Raw genomic sequence first — 12,179 nt, 5'->3', positions numbered from 1 at the left:
AATAATGTTTTCCAAAAGAGTAGTAACCTTAACTTCTGAGGGGAAGGAATGTGAATTTAATAGGAAAGAAATTTCTTCCATTATTTCCAATATTAAAATCATTAATTTTTCATTATTAAGCTAATTAACTTCAAGGAAATTCAATGAGACATGAACAAGTAGAACAAAACCAGCCATACTCTGCTTGTATCTCAATTATCCTTTCTCTAGGTATCCCAAAAAGCTCTAATCTATTATGGACTCCATTAAGACCATTTGATAGTTTCCATGGTATTACCTTTAACTAGGGTATTTACCAAACAACTCCTTAAAAATGAAAACCCCTGATGGTCCAAAGCAATGACTCTAATGGTAATGATGAACTTTCAAGACAATGTGACAGAAAATGAAAGAAGAAATCCTGGGCAGGCACCAACCAAATGTCTTTCAAACCATACCAGGTAGGTGACATCATACTTTACTGCTATTCTTCAATCTAACTTTGACTTCAATTAGGCTTTGTACTGCCCCACCAATTTAGCTCTTTCTATGGTATCAACAACTGGATTGGGGAAAAAAGTAAACTGGCATTGGTTAATAGAAGATCTTTTATTCTTTTTCATTAATGGGCCTCATCCTAGTGACTAGAACAGAAAATGTTAGGCTTTGGGAATTGTATGCAACCCTAAGGCTTGCCCTGTGCAATGTGCTGGAGAAACAAAGAAGCACCAGATATGCCACCAACTCTCTAAGAATTCAACAGCAATGCAAAAGACCATCATGCAATCTATACCACCAACTTAGATTTTTCTTCTAAGAACTAGACCTATGTATCTAATTGGCCACTGGCCACCTGTTACTCAGATGTTCTACTCTTAACATGTTCAAAATCAATCTTATCATCACCTTCTCCCCCCATCTCCAATTCTGCATATTTAATGTATTCTTGGTCTTAGTGAATGGCCCCATGATATTTCCAGCTGTCCGAATCAGAAACTTGAGATTCACCATCCTCCTTCAGTATTACCTCCACCCCCCACACACATATCCAATCCCTTCCAGGACTTACAGACTATAACTTATCACTAAATACCCTCAAATTTAATCTCCCCTCTCCATCCCTAATATGTTAGACAATATATCATCTTTCACCTGAGTTAGACAGTAGCTCCTAAAAACCACTGCCTCTGCTCTCTGACCACATACTCTCCAAACAACTCTGCACATTGCTGCCAGAGTCCTTTCTACAGCACAAATCTTACCATGCATTTCTCCCATTTTAAGTTCCTTAAGAGATCCCTGGAAGCCTTCAGGATAACACTGAATATCCTTGGTATACATGTCATTTAGTTTCTGACCCTAAAGATTTGCTCTGCTTCCATCTCCTTCCACTTCTTCATACACGCTCTGTATTCTGGCCTCACTAAAATCAATAACAAGTTAAAAGAACAAATGCAAAAGTAAAATTAAATCCACCAGGAATTCTTTGTACACCCTATGACATTCAATGCTTTCATGCTTTCACATGTTATAACCACTCTGTCTACCTGAAATGCTTTTTCCCTCTCCATCTGTCTGGCTAATGCTTACTGGTATCCCCAAACTCAGTTAAAGCATTCTGAGATCCACTGGTAGCTTCTTGGATCCACTCATGAGAGAGATGCACTCTCCTCTGTGTATTCACACCACAGAATACATACCTCACATGGCACTAACAATACTAATGCAGTTGTTGATAAGCATGTCAGTCACTCCCACTAAGCTACCATCACCTCTCCATTCTCAGCACTTGGTAGAGGCCTGCCATAAAATAGGCCTTTAATTGATTGACTAATTAATTAAAAGTTATTTGTAACTTTAAAAATAAGATTTAAAAATAAGTTCCATTTGTATTATCATGAACATAAACATGAAATATGTTTTATTATCATTGGGTTTTGGTTTGGTTTTTGCTTTATTGGGTTAAAATGGTGAGGATGTCTTCAGATGACAGTAACTATGTTGGCAACAGTTATATTAAAATATTTCCTGTTGATCATTTCTCTTCTGCATCAAATGAATATTAAAATTGCATTGAATATTTCTAGAAACTTCCAAGTCAATCTTGATTTCAGTTTCTTTTTTTTTTTGGCTGTGCTGCAAGGCTTGCAAGATCTTAGTTCCCTGACCAGTGATCAAACCCAGGCCCTCAGCAGTGAAAGGGCAGAGTCCTAACCACTGGGCCACCAGGGAATTCCCACAAGTCAATCTTATACTTACTGAAGATTCATATTTCTAAGATAGATAATGTTGCACCTCTTAGTACATCTGATTATTGGATTAAAAGAGAAGCCCAGTTTCATTCCCTGTGTGTGATAAAGTTTATTCAGAAAATATTTTCAAAAAATAAAAGGAGATATTGAAGGAATGAATTCAATAACACATGGAAGAACACAAATCATCAAACGCTATGTGTTCTCTCCTTCTCTAGGATCATAAAAAGAAGTAAACTTGTGAGGAAGGAGAAACATGATGATGAAAGCTTATTGTCATCCTCTGGTTTTCTATTTCAAGCATCATGAGCACACACTACTGTTTCTTAATGAGGAAGCAGCAGTTCCTCATTTAAATATGAAACAAATGTGCCTGTGTAGGTGTATCTCATTTTACACATGAAGTCAATAAAATCAAGAAATACTTCATCCCTTTACCTTATTTTAATTTCCTAAAGGAAGAAAAAGTTTTAAAACTGTGAAAATAAAACACCAACATTTTTCTCCATGGTAAAAATAGGACTATCATTGATTAAACAGCAGAATGAAACTGAAAGAAAAATGTTAATTCTTCATTCTAAAAATTTTCACACAGTGTATTCTGAGTGAGACCACCCTTAAATATAGATGAAAAGGGCGTTTACAGCATGATATGACTTTCAGGTGTCAGATCTTATTCTTTCTATCCCCGGTTGTCTAGTTCCATGACTGGTACACACTGGGCACTAGAAAAATTTTTGAATGAATGAATGAGAACATTAGTAGAAAAGTTAAATAGAAATTAACACAGCATCCCACATTATATGTAGTTAAAATTAGAATATAAAGAAGGAAATATGTTCAGCTCTTAGCAGATACTAATATAACTCATTCGTATTGTGAAAGAAGGGCTTTGGGTTGGAGAAGGTAGAAACAGTGTGGTAGAGGGTTGAGGAGGAAGTGTGTGGAGGATTATAATTTTTCCCTCAAAAAGAGGAGTTGGGAGCTGCTAACAGAAAAAAAAAGGTGGTGACAGTTGTCAAACTGACTCAGACTTACTCAAAGAGAGAAGTTTAGGAGGAAATACTTGGGAAGGATTCTTGCTAGAGAAAGCAAAGGCAGTGGTCTAATCAAGTAACCATTTACGAGCTTTGATATCAAAATGCCCTTGGAGCTGGAAAACAAATGCAAAGCTGAGGAATGTTTTGTTTCACATTTAAATCAAAGGGAGCACAAAAAGATGCACTCCCTGAACTGCTCAGAGATCTTTTTGTCTCTGGTTAGGGCTTTCTTGCAGTCCTCAGTTCTAAACAGTTAGCATTTTTCTCAAGACCACTATGCCACCCCTCTGTCCTCACTCTCAGCAGATTAGTTTATCAAATATATTACTGAAAAACCATAAGATGGAGCAGAGTCAAGATGGCGGAGTAGGAGGATGTGGAGTTAGCATCTCCTCATAACTAGGGCACCTACTAGGCGCTGGTGGGAGACCTCGGACACCTAAGGGGATGCGAGGAATCCCCACGTGATGAGGTAAGACGTGGGAAGGAGCAGGGGGAGGAAAAGTGGAGGCAGGATGGGATCAGCACACCTAAGAGGGGGCTGGGGGAGGGGAGAGGTTCCCACACTTGGAGGGGCCCACTAACAGCAAGAGGATCAGCAAGGAAGAAGAGGGACCTTCGGGGGATCGGGGAATCAGAAGGGAACGCAGCCGACGTCTCCTCCACCTGCTTGGGCACTGGCAAGCCTGCTGGGGTCCCGGGCCTGAGCTGCCCACCCCCCTCTGCCCCGCCAAGGCCTCTTCCAGCTGCGTGGGTCCCAGGCCTGAGCCCTGTCTCCCCCAGGGCTCCCTCTGCCCGCGTGGGTCCTGGACCTGAGCCCTGCCTCAGCTGAGGCCTCCGCCGGACGCATGGGTCCCAGCAGACCTGAGTACTGCCCCCCAACAAAGCCTCCACGGGCAGCGCAGTTCCCAGCAGGCCTGAGCACTGGCCTCCCCGAAAGCCACCATGGGCCACACAGGTCCCGACAGCCCATGCACTGCCCCAACAAAGCCTCTTCCCGGCCGAGTGGGTCCTGGGCCTGAGCCCCACCCTCGCCAAAGCTTCCAAGGGCCACGCGGGTGCTGACAGCCCGAGTGCCGCCCCTGACAGGGCCTCCTCTGGCGACGTGGGTCAAGGTGGGCCAAATGCCACCCCTCACCAAGGCTTCCTCTAGCTGCACTGGCCCCTGTGGGTGTGCCTGTGGAGGCCTGTGCCCCAGGTGGCCTGCATGGGCACATGTGCTCCAGGCCAGCTCCAGGAAGAAACACTGTTGAGAACACATGCAGAGGTGGGGCTGAAAAAATGGGTCCAGAGACCTACAGGGGAGGCAAGGGTAAGCTGTAGCTCACGATGGGGGCAAGGACACTGATAAAGGAGGTACCAGGGAATTTTTTTTTTTTATTAATTTTTTATTTTCTTGTTTATTTTATTTTATTTTTGCTGGTGTGGTTCTGTTTTGTTTTGTTGTTGTCTCATTTTTATTGTTATTTTTTCTAATATATTTTTTATTTTTCTAATTTTATTTTATTTTTTACTCTTTGTTATTGTTCTGCTCTTTTCTGTTTGTTGCTTCTTTTTTTCCTGCCACACTGCATGGCTTGCAGAGTCTTGATTCCCAGGCCAGAGGTAGGACCTGAGCTCCTGTGGTGAGAGCACCAAGTCCAAGCTGCTGGACTAACAGAGAACTTCAGGTCCCAGGGAATATTAATCAGTGTGAGGTCTCCCAGAGGTCCTCATCTCAGGACGAAGACCCAGCTCCACCCAGCTGCCTGCAAACTCCAGTGCTGAATGCTTAGGGCCAAACAACCAGCAAGACAGGAACACAGCCCCACCCATCCAAAAGAGACAACAAAAAAATATGCTACAGATGAAGGAGCAAGGTAAAAACCTACAAGACCAAATAAATGAGGAGGAAATGGAGAACCTACCTGGAAAAGAATTCAGAGTAATGATAGTAAAGATGATCCAGAATCTCAGAAATAGAATGGAGGCACAGATTGAGAAAATACAAGAAATGTTTAACAAGGACATAGAAGAACTAAAGACCAAACAAACAGTGATGAACAACACAATAACTGAAATGAAAAACACACTAGGAGGAATCAATAGCAGAATAACTGAAGCAGAAGTATGAACAAGTGACCTGGAAGATAAAATGGTGGAAATAACTGCTGAGGAGCAGAACACAGAAAAACGAATGAAAAGAAGTGAGGACAGTCTCAGAGACCTCTGGGACAACACTAAGTGCACCAACATTCGAATTATAGGGGTCCCAGAAGAAGAAGAGAAAGAGAAAGGGTCTCAGGAAATATTTGAAGAGATTATAGTCAAAAACTTCCCTAACACAGGAAGGAAAATAGCCACCCAAGTGCAGGAAGCACAGGGAGTCCCATACAGGAGAAACACACCAAGACACATATTAATCAAACTAACAAAAATTAAATTCAAAGAAAAAATATTACAAGCAACAAGGGAAAAGCAATAAAATAACATACAAGGAATCTCCATAAGGTTATCAGCTGATTTTTCAGCAGAAACTCTGCAGGCCAGAAGGGAGTGGCTGGACATATTTAAAGTGATGAAAGGGAAAAACCTACACCCAAGATTACTCTACCCAGCAAGGATCTCATTCAGATTTGGTAGAGAAATCAAAGCTTTACTGACAAGCAAAAGCTAAGAGAATTCAGCACCACCAAACCAGCTTTACAACAAATGCCAAAGGAACTTCTCTAGGCGGGAAACACAAGAGAAGAAAAAAACCTACAAAACAAACCCAAAACAATAAAGAAAATGGTAGTAGGAACATACATATTGATAATTACCTTCAATGTAAATGGATTAAATGCTTCAACCAAAAGACACAGACTGGCTGAATGGATACAAAAACAAGATATATATATATATATATATATATATATATGCTGTCTACAAGAGACCCACTTCAGACCTAGAGACACACAGAGACTGAAAGTGAGGGGATGGAAAAAGATATTCCATAGCAAACATCATTCTCAAAGGTGAAAAACTGAAAAGTATTTCCTCTAAGATCAGGAACAAGACAAGAATGTCCACTCTCACCACTATTATTCAACATAGGTTTGGAAGTCCTAGCTACAGCAATCAGAGAAGAAAAAGAAATAAAAGGAATCCAAATTGGAAAAGAAGTTAAATTGTCACTGTTTGCAGATGACATGATACTATACACAGAAAATCCTAAAGATGCCACCAAAAAAATACTAGAGTTTATCAATGAATTTGGTAAAGTTGCAGGATACAAAATTAATGCACAGAAATCTCTTGCATTCCTATACACTAACAACAAAAGATCAAAAAGAGAAATTATGGAAACAATCCCATTTACCATTGCACCAAAAAGAATAAAATACCTAGGAATAAACCCACCTAAGGAGGTAAAGGACCTATACTCAGAAACCTATAAGACACTGATGAAAGAAATCAAAGACGACACAAACAGACGGAGAGATATACCATGTTCTTGAATTGGAAGAATCAATATTGTGAAAATGACTATACAACCCAAAGCAATCTACAGATTCAATGCAATCCCTACCAAATTACCAATGGAATTTTTCACAGAATTAGAACAAAAAACTTTACCATTTGTATGGACACACAAAAGACCCTGAATAGCCAAAACAATCTTGAGAAAGAAAAACGGAGCTGGAGGAATCAGGCTCCCTGACTTCAGACTATACTACAAAGCTACAGTAATCAAGACAGTATTGTCCTGGCACAAAAACAGAAATATAGATCAATGCAACAGGATAGAAAGCCCAGAGATAAACCCACACACCTATAGTCACCTAATATATAACAAAGGAGGCAAGGATATACAATATACAGGAGACTGGAGAAAAGACAGTCTCTTCAATAAGTGGTGCTGGGAAAACTGGACAGCTACATGTAAAAGAATGAAATTAGAACACTCCCTAACACCATACACAAAAATAAACTCAAAATGGATTAAAGACCTAAATGTAAGATAAGACACTATAAAATTCTTGGAGGAAAACATAGGAAGAAAACTCTTTGACATAAATCACAGCAAGATCTTTTTTGACCCATCTCCTACAGTAATGAAAATAAAAGCAAAAATAAACGGGACCTAATGAAACTTTAAAGCTTTTGCACAGCAGAGAAAACCATAAACATGATGAAAAGACAACCCTCAGGATGGGAGAAAATATTTGCAAATGAAGTAACTGACAAGGGATTAATCTCCAAAATATACAAACAGCTCATGCAACTCAGTATCAAGAAAACAAACAACCCAATCAAAAAATGGGCAGAAGACCTAAATAGACATTTCTTGAAAGAAGACATACAGATGGTCAAGAGGCACATGAAAAGATGCACAACATCACTAATTATTAGAGAAATGCAGATCAAAACTACAATGAGGTATCACCTCACACCAATCAGAATGGCCATCATCAAAAAGTCTATAAACAATAAATGCTGGAGAGGGTGTGGAGAAAAGAGAACCCTCTTGCACTGTTGGTGGGAATGTAAATTGGTACAGTCACTATGGGGAGCAATATGGAGGTTCCTTAGAAAACTAAAAGTAGAACTATCATACAACCCAGCAATCCCACTACTGGGCATATACTCAGAGAAAAACGTAATTCAAAAAGACACATGCACCCCAATGTTCATTGCAGCACTATTTATAATAACCAGGACATGGAAGCAATCTAAATGTCCATCGACAGATGAATGGATAAAGAAGATGTGGTACATGTACAGAATAGAATATTACTCAGCCATAAAAAGAACAAAACTGGGTCATTTGTAGAGACATGGATGTACCTAGAGTCTGTCATACAGAGTTAAGTAAGTCAGAAAGAGAAAAACAAATATCGTATATTAATGCCTATATGTGGAATCTAGAAAAATGGTACAGATGAACCTATTTGTAGGGCAGGAATAGAGACACAGATGTAGAGATCAGATGTGCGAACACGGGGTGGGGGTGGGATGAATTGGGAGACTGGGATTGACATATATACACTACCATGTGTAAAACAGATAGCCAGTTGGAACCTGCTGTATAGGGCAGGGAACGCAGCTCGGTGCTCTGTGGTGACCTAGATGGGTGGGATGGGAGGGAGGGGGGTGGAAGGGAGGCCCCAGAGGGAGAGGACATATGTATACATATAGCTGATTGATTTTGTTCTACAGCAGAAACTAACACAACATTGTAAAGCAACTATATCCCAACTTTTAAAAAGTTAAGAAAAGAAAAATCAAAGAACTGAAGACACGAGAAACACAACAGCCTTCAACCTCCCTTCTGTCCCCTCCACCTCAAGACCCACCCACAATGGCACCTGATTCTTGCCTGTACCTTTATTATCTCAGAGAATTAGGCATTTGCTCTTTTCTGATCATGTATATATTCTATTCATGAACATTTAAGTGGTTTCTAGATTTTCCACTATCACTAACAATGCCCCAGTGAATTTCCTTATGCCGATCCCTTTGTGCTCCTGGGCACATCTGGAATTGTGCACGTTATTAGATAGATTAGTTCATTTGATCTGTCAGCGACCCCCTCTGTACAGTCAAACTTTGAAAACGTTGAGCAGCCACACTGTCTAGGTCAGGAAAAAAAGACACATCAGCAACTCTAACTTTTCCCAGCAGTACATTTACTGATCTCACCTTTACTGAGATCTAACTGGTGTGACTGATTATTCAGCACAGTTCGCTGATGTTACTTAGATGTGGTCGATACAGGGCAATGTGAACATACTGCCTAATATGAAGAGCCTAATAGTTGCTCTATAAGTTGTTCATGGCATTATGAGAACATTTGTTCTCCTAAAAGCTCAGGATGCCAACTCCTTCTTAATAAAACATTAGTTTAGCTCTATTGGGTTGCAATCAACCTCTTTGTCATGGACTGCCTAATCTTAAAAATAAAAGGAAGTCACAGAGGCAGTTCAATCAATCTACCAGACTGCAACACAAGACTCTGATCTATAAGAAAAAAGCTTAGGTAAACAATTATACTCTTGGCCATAGAGACCACATGGTATAATTACTCATATTTCATCTGTTGTTTACTCTCTAAAGAAAATCATTGGCTTCCTACAAGGGGAAGGTTGCTATTTTTGCTGTTATTTTCATTCTACAGGAAGTTTTTTTGTCTCAATTATTGGCACAAAGATGCCCTAACTATTTGGCACAGGATATTTCACACTGTAAGTGTCTTGGCAGTTTTGGAATCTCTTTGAAAATACTGTACAGTATAAATGGACAGAGATTAGGACCATCTCTTTTAGAACACATAGGGATAATCAACAGAATGGATTTCTTGGCTGTAATTTTTCCCCTTCGTATTATTATAAATGATGTATCAGGTACCATTGACTGATAATCTGAATAACAGTTCTAAGACCTCAATACCAGGAACAAAAGATAACAAAAACACTTTTGCCTCTTTGAATTATTATCAGTAAATTCCGTTGATTCAAAACAGTACAAAAGCACAAGTTCAGAGTGTTCTCAACTTGTGCTTCATCTTTGTAGGGAAAAAGGAGAGCAGGGGATTAGGGTGGCCAAACCCCAGCAATATGTTTCCACTGGAAAGGATGAGGCAGCATCGTGTAATAGAGAGAACATCAGATTGGAAATCAGTCAGACTGTGGGTGTCAGAATCTTCAACAGTAAAATGGAGATAATAATACTAATTTTCAGAATTATAGGAATGAGCAAAAACGAATACAAAGCTCCTGACACATATTAACTACTCCAACAAAGCTGGTTTTCTTTCCCTTCAATAGTTTCTGCTACCATCCATCATGGTATAAGTCAAAGATATTGTTGACATCACTCAGCGCCATTCACTTCAAAGGGAAAAATTAATCTAGAATGAAGTTTTGGTGATCATAGGATTCATTATAAGAGCTGTGCTCAAACTAGTTGTCTGCCATCATGCTATAGTTACTATCCGAGATACAATTTAGAAACAAAATTCACAGTTAGCCAGTTTAGTCTTTCACCCATATGTCTGAGTGTGGGCCTTTGCTCCAATCACTGGCCCCTTTTCACATTAAGAAGGTAAAATGCCCTTGTTCTGGGATGAAAAATGTTATGTCCTGGCTTTCCAATGCATGAATTCCCTTGTTTGTTCTGCATCCTAAAACACTATTTCCTACGTCCTAGGCCAAGCCTTTATTACCTAAGTATTGGTTCAACATTTTGCAAACAACCTCAACCTACTCCCTTGCAAGCATCCTTGGCTCCCTGATCCCTTCTCCTTGATCCCTGAGGAGCTCCCTGATTCTTTTCATCTTGCTCACCTGACCAAATCCCAACTCTGGTTAAATCCAGCTCACCTACTTCAGCATCTATATACCTGTGACTAAACACGGGTGGAGTAAACACATAATCATGCTCATAGATACTAATAAAATGTATGACCACTAGCCTCACATGGACCTTAGTGCTTCACAGCAAACCTGCTGAATTTAACCTTGGCCACTCACTGCTCTACTCTCTACACAACCGTTTCATGCCTCCCCCTCATCTCCTCACCAGCCTTACTCTCAGTTGATAACTGTGTTTCCTCTTTTACTGAGAAAATAAGAGCAATCAGAACAAAGCTTCCACTATATATTTACTTGTTTGTCGTGCCTCCCCCTCCCCCATTAGTATGCGACAGAAGGAACTTTGTATCTCCAGGACCTAGAACAGTCTCTGCACCATAATGTTTGCTCAATCAGCATTTTTGGTTGGGAAAAAAAAATAGATAAAATAAACAAAAAGAACAAATACTCCTAGAAGAGTCATAAGAAGGCTCATGTTAAGTAACTCTGTTGCCCAAGGCTGAATCAAAAGTAAGATAACTGTGTCCAAGTTCAATGCTCTAGACTCAAATCATTTTGATATTATGGTATTATCATGAAATCTCATCTGCTCTTTCCCAAAAGTTCCATGGTCCCCTTGGCTCAATTTAAAAAGTTGAAAGATACATTTTTGTGCCAAGTTTTCAAAACATACTTTCTGATACTGCTAGCTTCACAGGGATGGGACGATTGCTTAAGGTCATAAATATTTTATTTCTCTTGAATTTTTCATATATTTACAACTCACATGAATGTAGCTCATATACACCATTCATAGTTACATTGTGCAATACTTTTTCAGAAATCTGTTATGTATTTGAAAGGTGTGGTGGAGTCTTGAAATAAAAGTCTATTTAAAATAAGCTCTTCCACTACAAATTCTGGCACTGGAAAGCGATATTTTACTCTAATCCTTTTCACAATGGGGTTTGATTTTCCCTATAAATTCTAATTTACATCTCTGTTGAACACATAGCTCAAAAATCAAGTGGTCTGAGTTGTCTGGAGTTTGTTTGAATGGAGTTCATTTTTGTAAGAATAAAATTATGCATTTAAAAGAAAAGCTCAATGAGTGGATGTGAGGAGGCAGAGAGATGGAGGTAGAGGCAGATAAATGGAGTGGTACTAACTTGAGAAGTAAAGGTCAGCCCTTCAGTATTAGCACCCTTTCCCCAGCCTCATTGTAAAATGCTGCCAACTTTCAGTTTCCATAAATAGACACCATCATTAACGTTCAGCAGGTCAGAACTGTGAGAAAGTACTATACTTTTCTTGGCCAACTTTAGCTGTGCCATGAAATCACTTAAAGTAAATGAAAAAAAACAATAATCATCAAATATAAATGTAAATAAAAGTGTAAATATTTTTGAGGGAAAAGTCTATGACATAAAAGCTTTTTACTCAGTCTGACTATCATTCATGTGTGATGGCAGGAGAAATTCATTTGAAGAATATGTTAGGTCACAAGTCATATGCCAATCATTTATATTTTATCTTAAAATATAGCTCTTTAGCAAAATTTACAAACAACTCATGTAGCTCAATATCAAAAAACC

At 39.4% G+C, this 12,179-nt stretch overlaps 1 protein-coding gene across 1 annotated transcript in view; it reads right to left on the bottom strand.

Annotated features, from left to right (window-relative positions):
- Positions 1-12,179, bottom strand: part of KCNH5 (potassium voltage-gated channel subfamily H member 5) — a 323,612-nt gene that overhangs the window by 263,891 nt on the left and 47,542 nt on the right. The window lies entirely within an intron of this gene.

This window comes from Lagenorhynchus albirostris, chromosome 1 (assembly GCF_949774975.1).
Source record: "Lagenorhynchus albirostris chromosome 1, mLagAlb1.1, whole genome shotgun sequence".
Taxonomy (NCBI): domain Eukaryota; kingdom Metazoa; phylum Chordata; class Mammalia; order Artiodactyla; family Delphinidae; genus Lagenorhynchus; species Lagenorhynchus albirostris.
This window is presented reverse-complemented; position numbering and strand designations above follow the sequence as displayed.